The sequence below is a fragment of the Podarcis vaucheri genome (genome assembly GCF_965113315.1).
Source record: "Podarcis vaucheri genome assembly, chromosome: 17".
NCBI classification, from domain to species: Eukaryota; Metazoa; Chordata; class Lepidosauria; order Squamata; family Lacertidae; genus Podarcis; species Podarcis vaucheri.
The window spans coordinates 26,792,842-26,810,855 of NC_138755.1; the positions used below are offsets into that span (position 1 = coordinate 26,792,842).

General features: G+C 41.4%; 1 long non-coding RNA gene across 1 annotated transcript; it reads right to left on the reverse strand.

Moving 5' to 3' along the window:
• Positions 1-5,468: 5,468 nt before the first annotated feature.
• LOC309522196 lies at positions 5,469-8,197 on the reverse strand. The gene is made up of 2 exons (XR_014214968.1): positions 6,339-8,197; positions 5,469-5,974 (listed from the first exon to the last, which is right to left on the reverse strand). It is a non-coding gene; the product is annotated as an uncharacterized lncRNA (long non-coding RNA).
• Positions 8,198-18,014: the final 9,817 nt, after the last annotated feature.

Below are 18,014 nucleotides of genomic sequence, written 5' to 3' on the forward strand. Positions count from 1 at the left end.
CCATCAGGCCATGCTGTCTGCAAGTTGTGTAAGTTGGAGTCCAACAGGATCAGGAAGTTACAGAAAAGATTTAGCAATTCCATGAAACACATCTATAGAATAACAATATCCTCCCCCCAAATCTGATCTCTCAGTGAATGTAAGGAGCCTAACAAGTCATATTGCCTACAATTGAGATTTCAAGGCAGTTTTAAGGTATTTAAGGGATCAACCACACACACACATTCTAAATCCATGGGATTTTGAAGGCAATAATATAGGTTGTGTCATTTCATTTACAGCTTTGTATTCAAATCAAGGTAGGGGCATTTATATAAATTTTCTCAACATCAGTAGATGGTATGTTCAGCCCCATCATTTAGTATCAAACCAGCATATATACCTATATTACACTTTGTACAGTTGTATCTGCAAAATTCTTTTAACATCCCATCCTAGTATATTCATGATGATGCAGCATGTTCTTACGTTATGGCGTGGTGGTGTTGTCATCCATCTATATCCCCACCCCACTGATAACGCAACATTAGAGTATTAACATAACAGAGGAAAGGGCCAGGGGTGAGCAACTTTAATGTGGGAATCAATTATGCTATTGGTCCTTCCCACATAGTCTTAGAGTATGAGAGCACCATGGGAAACAGCCATGAGGGAACAGTAACAATTCTACTTGTATAATGTAAGAACGAGCCATTAGGCCCAATTCACACATAAGAGCAGCTTGACAGCTGCTTATCTGAAACTTCTCCCCATACTTCTCAGGGATCATTTAGATAATAGCACTACAGCTGGTTCTTCCACAGCTGATCACCCAGCAAAGAAGGAGAACAGCCAGGAAGGAAAAAAGCTGTCTAATTGGCCCCACCTAGAAGGTGCCTGTATCCAGAAGTTCTTGGAGCAGGGTAGGAAGATGTCATGGAGAAAATTCCGCCTGCACCCTTGTTGAGTTAGTGTGAATTGACCTTAAGAGTGGCTCTAGATGCTACAAAATTGGGAGAAGGTCGACAGGATGCACACACAATTCACATTTCTTATTTCTATGTTTCCTCTCAAAACATCAAACTGGAATTTGAACCTCTGAGTTCCAGAGGCAGAGACAGCTCATGTATTTCATTGCAAGGGGAGGTACAGGACGAGGATCAGGGAGAATGGAAGCGTGATATATTGTGCTTCCTCTCCTGCTCCTCTATGACATGGCTTCCAGGATTGGCCACCAATCTTTTAGGTCCTGACTTTTCAGTGAGCCCCCACAGTGAAGCAAATATCTGATGGAATGGATGCATCGTGGCGACAGGTCTCTTTCAAGGTCTTGTTGGATTCTGTGTTTGCTGCTTACATTACAAATATATGTGACATCAGAGAGTAAGTAGAGGACTCCAGAGGTTGCCTTTGTGAGCAATGGTTTTGGTTTTTTCCCTCCCCAGAGACCTTTGGTGTCCTTCTATGCTTTTAAGACATTGTGGAATTTTAATAATGCTAAATGACTCTGAAATAAACATGCTGACAAATGAGAGATGAATTTCAAGACTAACATGGCAGGGTTTCTGTATTGTACGTTCATATAGATAACTAATATAAGCAAGACAAAAGGAAAAGATAGCTGAATAGCTATCTGGAGATATTTCATTTACTTCTCCCTTGTAATTATCATTAGCCACTAATGACCCTGTTCTCTCTCTTTTTAGTGACATGCCTTTACTGACTACAAACAATAAAGTTATTTTTTTTTCTTAAATTGAGTAAGGCAAACTTACTCAAATCCAAATGGAATATCTATTTTCTCTACTTTTAAATTGCATTGAAAAGAGGGAGAAAGAAACAATAGGATGAAAGAGAAGCTGTGTCAGTAAAAAAAAACAAAAGCCACATGCATAATTGTTGAACCACACAAGATAATGCCTACATGAAATGAGAAATATGTTTTTCTGCTGTGAGGATACTCAGTTTTTGTTGCAGCTTAAAATGAAATGTCATCAATAGGGTGGCAAAAGCTATGGTGCATAGTGATGATTGGAAAACCAACCAGTAGTACATCTCATAGAAAACACCTTATGATACTTATTGCTTTCTTATTCTCCATAGGTAATATTTTATTCCTTGCCTGTTCCAATTTTGTTTCTGTAATCTTCTTGCACATTGTTATTCTCTGTTTGGACTTCGCTCAGGAATCTAATCTTATATTCTATGTTTTTCACTGATACATCCAGAGTTCCATGTAGTTATACAGCAACACAGGTAAGCCTATCCAAAAATTTCACAAGCATAAGGTACATCCTTGTGGCCTGGCTATGCGTTTGGACCTCCTGAAATGCAATGGATGGTTGTGTCTGCTTTGTGTTGGGTGTGTTTTCTTTCAAGCAGGAGATTATCACTATGAATTGGCTTGCTGGTGCTGGTGTTTGATAGTGTAGTAGTTCAATGAAGGCTTTTAATCTTAGTGGGAAATATCTGATAGGAAATACAGAGAAACAAGAGCATAAGGGAAGAATACCTTCAGGTAGTACCATCTCAGTTAGGTGTTCTTGGTAGTAATTAAGTACTAAAGCTGCAATCTTTTAAATCAGCTTTCCCCAACTTAGTGTCCTCCATAAATTTTGGATTGTATCTTCCATGATCCCTAACCATTGGGCCATGCTGGCTGAGACTGATGGGAGTTGTAGTCCGAAACATCCCAAGGGCCTCAGATCAGGAAAGGCTGCCCTATATACGTACTTGGGAATCAGCCCCATTAAGTTCAACGAAATTTATTTCTGAGTAACCATGCATATATTATATTTCATATAATTTGGGCAGGGAAAGGGAATAAGATAGGAGAGAAGCAAAAGTCTCTAATCGGCCCATCTTCTGTAAGAAATGTGACATTAAATGTGTCTGCATTTTGACAGACTCCCTTGCACTCAGATCTCAGAGGCTTAAAAAGGAAACAGGAGGAATCATATAATGCTGTTTCCAAGTCTCCCTGTGCTTTCCTTTTAAGTATTCAAGATCAGGGCCTTCAAGGGGGAGTGGAGGAGACTTACTAAAGGTTTTAAAACAACCCTGTGCTCCCATTTCCAGTTCTGAACACTGCAATTTAAGAAGGATGTTGACAGGCTGGGCAGAGGAGGGCAACCAAGATGATCATGGAAACCAAGCCTCATGAGGAACAATTGAAGGAGTTGCGTGTGTTTAGCCATCTTCAAATATCTGAAGGGCTGTCACATGGATGGAGCAAGCTTGTTTTCTGCTGCTCAGGAGGGTAGGAAATGGACCAATGGCTTCAAGTTACAAGAAAGGAGATTCCAACTAAACATCAGGAAGAACTTTCTGGCAGTAAGAGCTGTTGCACAGTGGAACAGACTCCCTTGAGAGGTTGTAGACTCTCCTTCATTGCAGGCTTTTAAGCTTTTAAGCAGAGGTTGGATGGCCCTCTGTCATGGATGGTTAGTTGTGAGTCTTGCATTACAGAGGGTTGAACTAGATGACCCTTTGGATTCCTTCCAAATCTGTGACTCTATGAAACAGGAACACAAGGGCTGTCTTAAAGCCTTTGCAAAAGCCTTTTTGAAGTAGCTCACATGAGACAGCTGCTTCAAAGGGTGCTTTTGTGCAAGTCCTTAATCCACACTAAACTGATGAGCAGGGATTGAATTCTGCTACCTTGGCTGCACAATCTTGTGCCTTGCTGGGAACAGGAAAGCGCTGTCAATGTAGGAGTTAACCCTATCCTGTACATCAGCTCATGCCTCTAGTGATGTCAGTTGATGGACAGGTCAGTGTGGTTTGAGATAAATGGCTTCATGGGGTTAATTGGACCCCTGGCGTCAGAGGTTCCCCACCCTGGTCTATAGGACAAGATTGGCTCATGGAACTGTATATATAGTGAGTAATAGCACAATCCTAGCCTATTGAATTCAGTGGGTCTTGCGCCCAGATAAATGGAGTTAGGACTGCAGCTAAAGAGACCGAGCTGTCAACCAGGAAACTCTCAGGTTTAGGTAGTGTTAGGCAAGTCAACCTCTCTCTGTCTCACCATCTGAAGTATGGGAATAATGACACGGTCCTCATCATTAAGGTTTGCTGAGATAATGTATGTAGCTGCTTTGAAAACATAATATATTATTATAAAATAAAAACTATGATGGTGTTTCTGGTATAAATTCACCTCTTTGGGTTTCCACTCATTTGAACTTATGTTTCCATCCTAAGCATATATACTAGGAAGTTGCTCTTATTAAAAAATCAGTGGGCTGTACCGTTGTATAAATATGATTAGGATAAAGATGTTCAAAAGCTAACTGTGACCTTTATTCTTCGAGCTAGCATGAAATGTCTGGAACGCAAACAGCTTTTTTCATTTTTAAAAATGCCAGCTTCTCAGAACACGGCAGTTGCAAGGTGCTATTTGTATATTTTGTGATGCAAAGGCAGATGAGTAAAAACTGCTGTAATTCATTCCAGCTCTTCTTGTCCAGTAGCACTGCCACCTTTTGGTTGGTAAAAGTGTTTCCTCCTTGAAAATTGGATAATTGCATTGGCTGCTATGTCAGGAACCATAGTGGTCATTTTCCACAGGAAAAACCCTATCCCAAAACACCACTTAGACTGCCCAGCAATTGATTGCGCATTGTCTGATGCTCATTCATAGCTTCAGAAAACCCAGCTTTTTCATATGGGAGTCCACAAAAGTACTATGGAGCACACCAAACCCATCCTAGCGGCCCATAGGACTGAGATGTTTGTGGGGGGGGGGATCCTCATGTCAATGTGTGATTCCATCCTTCAGAGGTGACTGGAGTGTTGTGGGGTCTAGCTGTTGAGAAAGTGACAGTTGCATAATGTGTAGAGCAGAAACTTTCAGTGCAAAAATAATAATTTCTACTCCCTAAAACTGAAAACAGCAGCCTTGGGGATGTTGAGGAGTTATTTTTAGGGCCAGTTGTACTGTTGGCATTTCTGTTTATACATTCCCAGTAAATCTGTCTGGCGAAACACGTTTGTAAACTGGAGTTTATAAATCTGCTACAGTTCCTCCAGCAGTCCTACAATTTAGCTGGAACTGTCTGCCTCCAGTAATAATGGAATAATGGTAGAATAAAAATGGAATAATGATGCTGGACCTTTTTTTCCTGTGCTGGTGTCCAGATTGAAAATCACTGCCCCCGCACCCCCCCAAAAAAAAAGGCTGCACAGGGGGGAAATTGTATGATACGTGTAACTTTCACCCAATTGAGCAAATAGTTTGGGGCGTTTATGCAGTTTTAATTGGGAAATGGTGCAGGTCTCCCAGGACCTTATCTACTGTATATTGATCTGATTTACAGGTCTGAATTACATTGTTTGTTTGTTTGTTTGTTTGTTTGTTTGTTTGTTTGTTTGTTTAAAAGCAAGAGGTCCTCATCTCAGATCTTTCACATCATATCTAGTTGAATATGGATTAGGAGTTCTGACCACCAAATCTCTTTTTGTTTCTTGGGGGGGGGTTGGGTAGTACACTCCACCTGGACTTGCATTAGGTCCACCCTAATCACACATTCACTGTTGTGAACATGTCCTAAACTTCTCAGTGCTGTGAAACAGGCAACGAGAGAAATTATACAGGTCTGACCGGTTGTGTGGCAGGGTTAAAGACTGAATAAACACTGCTGGGAATAACACTCCTTAACAGTAGTAGAATTAATTATATGGCTGGTTACTGAAGAAGACAGGGGGTATTTCAAAGTCACCCTGGCATTTTGGATATCTTCTACGTCTTCATTTTAATATGAATGTATTCTGAAGAGCAGAAAATAGAATTGGCTTTCCTCAGTTTCTTCTTTCCTTCTCCGGCCCTCTGGTTTTACCAAATTTTCATATGTGCCTTTTGTGGGGGCTTGAAATATTCTTTGGACCCCAACGTATCTGAAAAATAACTAAACCACGCTGTATTCTGTTGGGATTTAAATCCTTGCAGCTGGCCACAGGCCTTTCTACATTAAAAAGTGACTAACCAAACCTAGGGACGCGAGGGGTGCTGTGGGTTAAACCACAGTCTTGCCGATCAGAAGGTCGGCGGTTTGAATCCCCGCAACGGGGTGAGCTCCTGTTGCTTGGTCCCAGCTCCTGCCAACCTAGCAGTTCGAAAGCACATTCTAGTGCAAGTAGATAAATAGGTACCGCTCCGGTGGGAAGGTAAACGGCGTTTCCGTGAGCTGCTCTGGTTCTCCAGAAGCGGCTTAGTCATGCTGGCCACATGACTCGGAAGCTGTCTGCGGACAAACGCCGGCTCCCTCAACCTATAGAGCGAGATGAGCGCCGCAACTCCAGAGTCGGTCACGACTAGACCTAATGGTCAGGGGTCCTTTTACCTTTAACCAAACCTAAATCAGTTTAAGCTTATTCTGTTAAATCCTTTGGCTTTCTCCTTTTGTCAGTAATTCAGATCTGTTGGTTTCCAAAGAATGCTGAGGGTGCAGGAAATTCTTAGGGAAATGACACCTGTCATTAGCAAATGGAGCAAGGATGGAACCCAATCCTGTGTAGACAGTAGAACCAAGGGAGAATTTTTTTATATGCAGAATGAACATGCTAAGGCAGCTTCCCTACTCCTGATCTAGACCAACCATGGACTCTCTTTCTGCTCCAGTTTGTGTACTGCATGCTCTGTCATTCAGGCAAGCTTCCCATTCTCTTCAATGAAAGTGAGAAGTTGGATGGAAAATATCTATACACGGCTGCATTTTAATTTCTCTCCTCACAGGACAGAATGAGAAGCCCTGTACTGTCTAATCTGCTCTGGATCTTTCTGATTCACCTCCCCTTTCAGGTAGGCTTGTTATAGGGATAAGCGCGATACAAAGATGGAAAGAACTTTGTTCAATAAAGGTAGCTTTCTCCAACCTGATGCCCTCCATGTTTTGGACTGCAATTCCCATTAGCTCCAGCCAGTGTGGGCAACGGTCAGGAATGATGGGAGTTGTAGTCTGACAAGATCTGAGGAGGAGGGTGAATTCAGGCATGGTTCAAATGATTTTTTTAAAGTCCTACAGTATTTGTCCCCTTCTCATATTCATATATCCATCTAATCTATCTGTCCACACAAACACCATGGACATTTTGAAATTGCATTGCACCCCATGAAAGAAGGAGCATTTTGGGATAGCAAATCAGGATCCAATTTGCCCATAAGAAATTTAGCCTCTATAAAAGTATTTTACTTATAAAATGTATGATAGGTTTGAGGGGACTTCCCTATGGAGAGAGAATCCAGCCAGGTTTTGCACATCTCTCCTTGCTTTTGAGACAATCACATGCTGAGAACAATCTGCAAGTTTGAATGTTTCTGGATTCTCCTCCCCTGCCCTCTTCCTTTTTTTTTCTTTCTTCATTTTACACAGGCAGGTGCTTTGATAAACTGCCAGCCTATAATAGGATTTGGGTTGTGTTTTCCCCTCTGATAGTCCAAAGAAGATGAAAAGCTACCCTTGGCAGAGTCAATAAAATGTTCCACTTTTTGTTGTCATTATAATTATTCCAAGGAAGACTTTATCCATAAAATGCAGAATAGCCAGGAGACAAAGCAAGTTTTCATCACTGCCCCCACCATTGAAAATTACAGGACTGTGTCCTTTGGAACATAACATATTATCAGACCAGGACACAAGTCTGCTCTGGAAGCCAATAATCAGCAAAAGAAGGTGTTTCAACCGCTTCTGTTAGCAACAACCATAGAGATGGGAAGAACCTCAAAGGTCATCTAATTCAAAGTCCTGCCAGACAGAAGCTAGTTCTTCTTCACACTATGAACAGGTAAATAACATTTGCTACAACAAAATGTAGATGAGAGTGTGACTGTTCTCATCTGGTTGGCTCCCATGAGAACAGAATGCTAAATTAAATAGATATTTGATTTGATCCAACTGGGCTCTTATGTTCAGTTTGTTCCACTGTCAAACAGCTCAAACCATCAAGAAGTTCCTTTAAGTTAAATCTCTTGGTTGAATCCATAGTCGGAGACAGAATACTTCTAAATACCAGTTGCGTGAAACTACAGGAGGAGGAGAGTGCTCCTATGCTCAGGTCCTGTTTGCATCTGGTTGGTCATTATGGTAACCGGATGCTGGACTAAATGGGCCATTTAGTCTGATCCAGAGGCATTTCTTATATCCTGATGGTTTGGGTCCTATGCTCTCCAAAAACAAATTTCTTCCATCATCTATGTGACAGTTCTTCAAATATTTGAAGACACGGGTGGCGCTGTGGGTTAAACCACAAAGCCTAGGACTTGCCGATCAGAAGGTCGGTGGTTCGAATCCCTGAGACGGGGTCAGCTCCCGTAGCTCGGTCCCTGCTCCTGCCAACCTAGCAGTTCGAAAGCACATCCAAGTGCAAGTAGATAAATAGGTTCCGCTTCAGCGGGAAGGTAAACGGCGTTTCCGTGCGCTGCTCTGGTTCGCCAGAAGTGGCTTTGTCATGCTGGCCACATGACCCAGAAGCTGTACGCTGGCTCCCTCGGCCAATAAAGCAAGATGAGCACCGCAACCCCAGAGTCGGTCACGACTGGACCTAATGGTCAGGGGTCCCTTTACCTTTACTATCATATTGGGATTCTTCTCCAGGCCTTCTTTTCCAGGCTGCCCTGCTCCTTCAGCCTTTTCTCATAGAACTTTTCTCATGGCCTCTTGCTATCTTTGTCAACCTTCTTTGAACATGTGCCAGCTTGCCAATATCCCTCCTAAACTGCAGTGTCCAGAACAGCAGGTCCATTCCATATGACAGCCTTTATAGACTCAGATACATTGCACTACTGTACGGATCTATAATGCTGCTATTTCAGAGAGATTAGGTTGCATCCCCACATAATATCTGGGACGAAACAAGGGACTGTCACAGGATTTGGCAAGACCATGAAGTCATTAATATCCAAGCAAGAGAGAGAAGGAAGATAGGTCTCCCTGCAAGAAGCGCAATGAGTGAATAAGAGCTTGACTCTTGCCTTTTTTATATGTTCAGAAACCACTGAGTTGGTCCATTAAAAGCCAATGAGATTGTTTTTAGAAACAAGGGCACAGGAATGGCAAAACTCTGTGCTCAGGTTCCTCCACATTGGCCTTCTAACTATGGACCTTTAGAATGCACAGACAAGAATCACATTTTCATCGTTTTTCCAAATCATGGGGAATAGAAACATTTTCCTGGCCCAATTATGACAAGACACTCTATGATACAGATAAGGGCCTTCTTGGTGCCTGTTTCCAGATTGTGGTACGCCCCCCCCCCCTTTCCTTTTACTGGCAGGCAAATACTTGTTTCTTGTGACAGGCCTTTGCCCACTAACCAGCTGTTGTGGCAGTGTCTTCCGAGGCTGAGCATTGTACTTTGTGCATGTGTGCGTGCTTTGGAATGGTTTAAAGTGCTGTTTTTAAAAGGGTTACTTATTTGTTTCTAAATATTTATAATGATTGTGTGTGTTTTAGTTGTCTGTTTTGATTTATGCTGTGAGCCACCTTGGGTCTTGCAACAGGAGAAAGGCAGGATATAAACAAAAAATAAAAAATAAAAAACATTGCCTTACCCTCCATGAATTTCTCTAATCATTTGAAGCCATCCAAGTTGCTGGCCATCACTGCCTCTTGTCGGAGAGAAATCCATAGTTCCACCACTTTGTGCTGTGTGAAGAATTCCTTTCTTTTGCCTGTTCTGAATCTTCCAAAATTCAGTTTCATGAGATGTCCATGAGTTCTAGTGTTACGAAACATGAAGCAAAATCTTTCTGTATCCACTTTCGCCATACAATGCATAATTTTAAATAGTTCTATCATGCCACTTCTTACTTGCCTAAACTAAAAAGTCCAAAACGCTGCAACCTTTCTTCATAGTCACCCCATCCCCTTGATAATTTTGGTTGCCCTTTTCTGAACTTTCCCCATCTCTACGATATCCTTTTTGAGATGAAACAACCAGTATTCCAAATGCAGTCATCCCTCATATTTATATAAGGGCATTGTGATATTGGCCATGTTATTTTCAATTCCTTTCCTAGTGATCCCTAGCAGCTGCCACACACTGGGTTGACATCTTCATCAAGCTATCCACCGAGACCCCAAGGTCTTGCTCCTGGTCATTCACTGCCAGTTCAAACCCCAAGAGTGTATGTGTAAAATTAAGGGGTTTGTGTGGTTTTTTAAAAATTGATTTTCTTTGCCATGACATGCATCAGTTCACATTTGTTTACATTGAATTGCATTTCCATTTTACCACCCATTCACTCAGTTCGGAGGGGTCATTTCTGAGCTCTTATCCATCCCTTTTTTGTTTTAAAGACTCTGAACCATTCAGTATCATGTGCAAACATGGCCACCTCACTGCTCACTCTAGATAGCTTATGATGAACAAATTAAAAAGCACAGGTCCCAATACCAGATCCTTGAGGAACTCCAATGCATTTTTCCCTCTGGGTGTAATTGGTCCTATTAAATGAAACTGCTTTGGATTAACTGCTTGGTTTCTCTCCAAGAGCATTTGGCAGAGCCAGAAATGGATTCATTCTGCTCTGCCAACGGTCTAGAATGGATTGTGGAGAAGCCTTGTATAGCTTTGGAACATCCGATATTCAACCCAGTAGGCTTCATCTTGTACAGTACCAGACCCTGCAAATGTCCCTATTTTCCAGGGACAGTCCCAGATTTACAGAAGCCATCTTGTTTCTGATTTGATCCCGGAATGTCCCACATTTCCTTAGGACGTCCCTATTTTCATTGGAGAAATATTGGAGGGTATGCAGACTCCAGAATATGGAAGGTCCAGTGTCCATTCTTAGAAACTATCAGTGTGGTCTAATTAACAATGAACTGAGTGAGTAATCTGGCTATGACAGGTTGCAGTTACTCCGGTACGATATTCTCATGAGATCATTTGTATGAGCACATTAACATTGGACTTAACAAATGGCAAGGTGTGACGTTACATTTCCAGGTGGTTCTCTTTATGCCGTGGCAGAAGCCCATAGGCTACCATGAGTTTCTGTGTGCATGAGTTTGTGAAATATCAGCTACCTCAGTTAACTACAAAGCAGACCCTCCTTCCTTTCCTTGAGAAAAGGTGTTCGTCGCTTCGCTCCTATATTCCGGCATAATCCATGATGGAAGTGGGGTGTGGGCTGGGATTTCTGCCCATGTAATTAAGGAGAAAGTGTAACTGAGTAGCAAGATAGTGCCAGCCCTGCTCTGACAACAAGGAGGAAATGGAACTGAATCTTCTGTGAAAGTGGATGCAACATTGGGCTGCTTAACACCTTGACTGAGTACCTGGGGGTCTGTATTCGAATTGCAAGAGCCGGATCAGTAATTGATACCTGAGGGATTCATTTAGCTAGTTAGAGCTGTAATCACCAGCTGGAAGGGCTTATTTTACCTCATTGCTTTGAAAGGGGAAGTTATATTTTTCTAAGCTATTTTCCAAGAACTTTGCTATTTGTATTATTCAGAAAAACAAGCAATGGCATGGGCTCTGTCTCCTCTGTCGTCTTTTAAACTTTTATAGGACTTCAGTGCTAGCAGCGCCACAATCTATTGCTGTTGGTACGCGCTATTAGCTGAGTGTACAAAGACTAATAGGTTACATCCATTATATGCAAAGTTTGGCTATCACTAGGAAACAGTGTTTCCTCTTTAAAACGATAGCTGTGTTTTATAGAAGTCTGCGCAATACATCTACTTTATTGCCCTCCGGAGAATTCTTTGTCTGAGCAGAAAGAGCAAGCAACGGCATGCAAAGAGTTTATAATGACAGAGATAGCCTTTTGATTTACAAGAGCGAGACTTTTATGCGGATTTTAGTGATTGGCTGGCTCGGAAAGAAACATTTGTGTTTTCAAGAATTGCAACAGCGTTTCAGGCAGAGCTGCTTTTCCTGTTATGGCAACATGGTGAAAAGAGAAACCACAATGGACAAATATGCCTATTGCATTGGTTCATTTCTAGGAGGGACATAGTCAGAATCCTTCCTGAACTCTGAAACAAATAATGTGACATCCTTGCAAGTTCAAAAATGATAGGGCTAAGGGCCAAGCTATATGTTACATGAATTGCATGGGTGCAATTAGCATGCATGTTTTAAAATGGAAATAGCAGCTGCAGGGGGACCAGAGAGGATGGAGAGAATTTAACTATTTCTTTCCTGTATGAAAACTGCCTCCCCCCAAGCTGTTAACTGCACCAGCACCAATGGAAACTTTCTCCTGAGTAAAGAGCAGCCTCTGGGAGGGGAAAATTTTCATTGAGACCACAAAGGGTTTAACACGTCCTCCCCATCCCATACTGTCCCAGTGTTGAAACCTCCTCACCTACCCACAACTATTTATTTTTTTATTTAAAAAAAACAGCAACCAAAAGCATACACTTTAATTGCATTCATGCAATTAATGTTGCATCTAGGTTGAACTTGAAAGTCCACATGAATATTCTCACCCTGCTTTGAAGCTGTTAACTGGGCCTGCCCACAAAAGGAAGGCCAGCCAATCAGTACACAGAGGTACATGGGGCACATGGAGCCAACAACAGCCTTGGTACATAGGCACATTTCCCCTGCCATGGAACTACTGAGGATGCAGAAGCTCATTTGGCGTTAAGGAGTGGCAATGCTATTCATGAAGGAAATTAACTGGGTCAGGGACAAGGGGCAGAATAACAGAGCTCAGCAGAAGATTCCAGGCCGAAAAGTTAGAGGCAATGTTCCATGTGAATGAATGTCACATAGGCTGTGGTTTCAAGGATTGTATGTGGTGGAGGAATGCACTATTGTTCAACCTGTAAAGATGAGTCTTGAAAACCTCCAAGCTGAGCCGATCTAGTGCAACACTGCGTTGTTCTTTTCAAATAAGCTGGATGACTAGTGATTCCTTCAATCTCCCTTCATTAGCTGTAGATGGCATTGGGCCATTTAAAAGTTCCCTGACTAGCTTTCTTTTCTTATTACAACAATCATCATGGCATAAAGATGAGTTCTACTATCGAATGGATTCCCACGCCCCACGTTGCTTTACCTTGGTGATTAAGAATGCAACAAGTATAAGGAGTCAGACCAATAATCCATCTAGCTTGGCATTCAAGGAGCCACAGGGACACAATCTTGCAAAAGGACTTGGTTGTTCTGGTTTGCATACCGTGTGTTATTATCCATGTTGTTTTCTGTTGCCCTATAATCAGCGCTTTTAGGGGGGGGCGCAGGGGGACGCATACCCCTAAACACTTTGGGGATCCAAGTTTGGCCTCATTGAGGGGCAGTATTTCAATATGAGTAGGAAAATGAGAATACCCTTAAACATTTTTTTAGTGGGGGAAGCACTGCCTATAATCCACAGATAATGTCAGTAGTGGCCTGTGTGGTTACTGGATATTGTACTGGATAAAGAACTTGGTCTGAATAATGTACAAAATTCTATCTCCAATGGACAAATATTGACATTGTGATTAATTAAAGAGCTTTCTTTGTGACAGGGTGACCTCATGAAATTCCAAATTATCTAACTATCACAAATTCTCTCTCAAGACTCCAGGTAACATCCTATATTTGAATTGGGTTTTTTTTAAAAAAAAAAACGTTCTTGCCTTCTCTTATGGGCTATACTAAGTCCTGCCTGTTGTTTTCTTCCTGGTTTGATACATTTATTTTAAATGGCTTGTTCGTCATTAGCTCAACTGTATCTTAACTTCCTGTCCCACTCCCACTCTGGGGAAAAAGGGGGGGAAGGAACTTCTTTTTACAGATTACTGCTAACTAAGTTAGAAATACACACACACACACACACACACACACACACACACATTTCTTAGTCAACAAGGAATCAATTTGAAAACATCAAAAGAGCTTTAAAAATTCTTAAAGAGACTAAAATAAGCAGATATAGGGATTCTGGGTTGAACCAATACCAATGTTCAGTTTAATGAATTTTTCATAGTACCTTTTAGTTGCTCATTGGCTATTAGCGTAAATTTTGACCAGCTGCTGCTAATGGGGCCTCTTTCTTGAAACTGTAGTTTAATAAATTGCTTTTGATGACACAATGCAAAAGCTGAAAAACGTCCATTATTTCCCACCTAGTCCTAATACTTTCAAGCCAGTTAAATCAATGTTATTTAATGTCATGCTAGGAATCAATAATGATCATAATGTCAAAAAGCAAATTCTATTCCGTTTATGCCAAATGCTTCCTTCCTTTATGCAATGGCCCTGTTGCATCCATATCTTTCGTTGATGCAAACTGGTATTCATCCTACATCTTCATGCCAATTTATACTAGTTTATGTCTAAACTAGAGAGGTTTTCTTCCTATGGACATCAATGCTATCAGCTGGCAGCTTAGCAACACGGTTTTGCATATCCAATTAACGCCTTCCCTGCATTTCTTTGGCTTTATAAAGAACAGAGTGACCCAAACCCATATACCTGAAGTTATTGACTCCCCAACCCAGGTTTGTAAACAGCTGAGAAAGAAAACAGGATGTTCTCCAGGCAGCAAGATGGCTTAGTTAAACTTTTATGATTTGAATGATTGCTGGTTCCTTTTTCTTTTCCCAAACTACTGATGTGCCTAAAATGACTAATATTGATATATGGGCAAAGGCTGTTGCTCAGTAGTAAAGGATATGTTTTGCATGGGGGGGGGAGCCCTGGGTCAAATTCCTGACATCTCCGAGAAGGGCTAGGCCAGACTACTTTCCAAGATCCTGGAGATCTTTTGCCAGCCACTGTCACTGAAAGTGAGTTAGATAGATTAATAGTCTGACTCAGTACATAGCAGAAGGGCTATTCAACATTTGTATGCGCAAGTAATGTTGATGGACTTATTTGCAATGTTTGCAAACCTCATTATGTTGGTGGTTCTCCATATTGTCTGGACCTTTTCCTCCATGTGATCTCAACCCTCAAAAAAAGAGAAAAAGGAGAGAGAGCTGCTGGTGGTGTGGTGAAAATTGCAAAACATACAAGAGACATTCTTTCATACAAATAGTTTTGCCATGCGAAGCAGCCTTCATGCAATGGCATTTCAAATGGCCATCCACATGGATGTCTATAAGCATTGAGCCTAAGGGAAACAGAAGCAAATGGGTGTTTACTTGTTCACTTCGCAAGATCATGCAACTTCTTCCCTCAAGAAAAAGTGTGCCTGTTCAGAGGTTAGATTGTCTTTAAAAAAGGAAGGAGCATGGGACATGGCAGCAGTCCTTTAATTTGCATGGTTAGTTTAGACAAACAGTACATGAGGTGGCAGAACTACTATTCACCTGAATCTCTTTACAGAGCTGATGGGGATCCCTTTTCCCCTCTTACATCTTTCCAGAAACCAATGTAATGCAGAAAAGTATTGTTAATGCAAAGTCAGGCTTTCCCCCTGATGTGCTCATCTTTCATATGCAGGGATTTTTTTCCCCCATGGAAAACCACACAATCTTCCACACAGTCCTGAAACACTTGTAACTTCCTCATTAGCCAGTTTGTGTGAACTGAGCTTGATACTCCATGTTTGGTTGGTGAGAGCCTAAGAAAGATGTTACTACATAATAGAACTCCAGTAACTCCTACAATTGGGTTGTCCGAGGGGTGTGTCAAGTGTGCCCAGTCACATTTTAAAAAAAACCCAACCACAAATCAATGCAGGCAGAAGAAAAAGGCTGGAATGGATCTGTCGCTTATGCCTGCCACCTCCAGAGACAGACATAGGCAGAAGCTGCAAATCCCTTCCAGCTTTTTTCCGCTGCCTGCATCTGTATCTTCCCCATGGCTGAGTGTGTCCCACATCCACTTGCCATCTTTTGTGGACAGAGATCTGTGAGGGTGAAAGGCTGCTTTTGTGGCATGAATGCAAGGAAGGAAGGAAGGAAGGAAGGAAGGAAGGAAGGAAGGAAGGAAGGGGAATACCCATCCCACCCTCAACCCTTTAGGTTGCCTCAGGTTAGCTTAGCGTGGGTCTTGCCTTCTTGGCCATTTTTGTGGTTGTTTTGTTAGCTTTTTACTTCTTGTTTGTCCTTATTTGTTTGCCTTGTCACTCACTTCTTCCTTCATTGAAATAAATAAATTATTCCCTGGGTGTACAACCTATTGAAACGCCTCTGACTCCCACAAGCCAGAAACACCTTAGTTCAGTGGATTGGTTTGCTTCTCATGTAGCTCCTCTGTCATGGAGGTCTCTCACCAAGATCTAACCTTTAAGTGATGAGGGGCCAGAATATCTGAGGATCTCAATGTTGTATGTTATAACTGGGCAAGTGTATCCTGAGGGCCAAGATGGAAGAGAAAGTCAATTCCATTAAAAAAAATAAGGTGAAGCTACCTAATTTGCATTTTCCAGAACAATATGAAAACCAAAGCAAATACATCCTTCAAAATTCATACTTCTCCAATATTGCATTGCAACTCTCCAACCAAGTAGTCTGTATAAGAATGCCTATACTGGAGTAAAGTGTGCATTTAAAAAATGCGTGTGAATACAAATGTGGTTATTAGGGGGAAAGTGCACATTAAAATGCTGGTGTATTTTCCTGAAGAGTTTTTTTAAAATATATAATAATAAATCAGACTGATGTGGAAATATGGGGAATTGAACTTAACAATGGAGAGAAACTAAAATGGACAGGGTTCCCCTACCCCAACTGAGACTGTCTGTGCTAGGGTGTCAGGAAATTTCCAAAGTGTGCTTTCAGTTTAGTTGTGTATGTGTGGGTGCACAGGAGAGAGAATGACTCTATAGGTACTAAAAGTCTATAGGTAATCTATAGGTACTAAAATGGATATGCAGTACTGCCTACTCTCAATGGTATTATGAAGACCATGGCCAATTAAAGGTACAAGATATTTGAATATTCTGCTTAAAGACTGAATTAACCCCAAATGTCATGTGTATGAAACATATTTTTCCCATTATTATCTACGGGGGGAAATGTTTGAACAAATACTAATCAAGGGACGTAATAGATACTAGCAAGTTGAAAAGGAAGAGTGATACTAAAAGCGCCTTTTTTACTCTGTGAAGAAAAAGTGAGCATGGAGATTTACTGACATACTTTATTATAAGGAATTTATTCCTTTCTGCCTGCCACCCTCATTACTACCTGTTGTTTCAATGTAAAATATACTTTCCTGATTTCCTAAAAACAAGAATTCTAACCACTGCCCTTGCTTTCACCAGAATTAATTTTTTCCCAATCCAGGTTTTGCTAAGAAAAGAACCAAAAATAATAGAAGTCTCTTCCTCATTGTCCCTTCAGCTATTGAACATTGCTTTTCACTGAACACTGTTTTAATTGTACCATTGTTCTGCTAAAGCCCTATTGTCTGTGTCCTTCAAAACTGTTGGTTATTTAAATGACAAAAAAAGCTGAAAAGCACATTGTTGTAATTGATTTGTATGTTTGAATTGTCTTACCAGAAAACAAGGTTATGAATTTCATCTGTTGAGACGCAAAAAGAAAAATACTTTCCTACAAAAATAAAGGTTAATAAAAATGAAATAATTATTCTTCTGTGTGTGTGTGTGTGGTTTTTTAAATGTGCCAATGCTTCATTGAAGTGCCATATTGGAACACATAGGTTTATGAGAATGGGTTGAGAAAGCTGATCTATTTAGATTTTAGGGTTTATCTACCCCGTCCACAGCCATGTCCCCAGCTATGCTTGCGCCCCCTGTTGGATTGCCACTGTGCATGCACTTGGTTCTTAGTCACATCCCTAAGGGCAAGTTCAGGGACCCACTTGGCAGAGTGAGCATGGCTTACCACATTTTGAAGAGAGGTTCTCCCATGGGCCATCATGTTACACACCTCAGATAACGCAGGAACATCCAGGGCAGCCTCTTCCACTGATCTTAGTACACAGGCTGATTGAAAGAGAAGGTGTTATCTCAGATATTTGGGACCTGGACCATTAAGGAACACAACCTATGGGGCTTATGCTAACATCATAGCACTAAGGAGATTGTTCCATCATGGACCGAGATTGCCCAGTGGACTGATTTCTTTTCATTCCCCAATGTGCTGCTCTGGGACTTGTTCTGGAGTTGG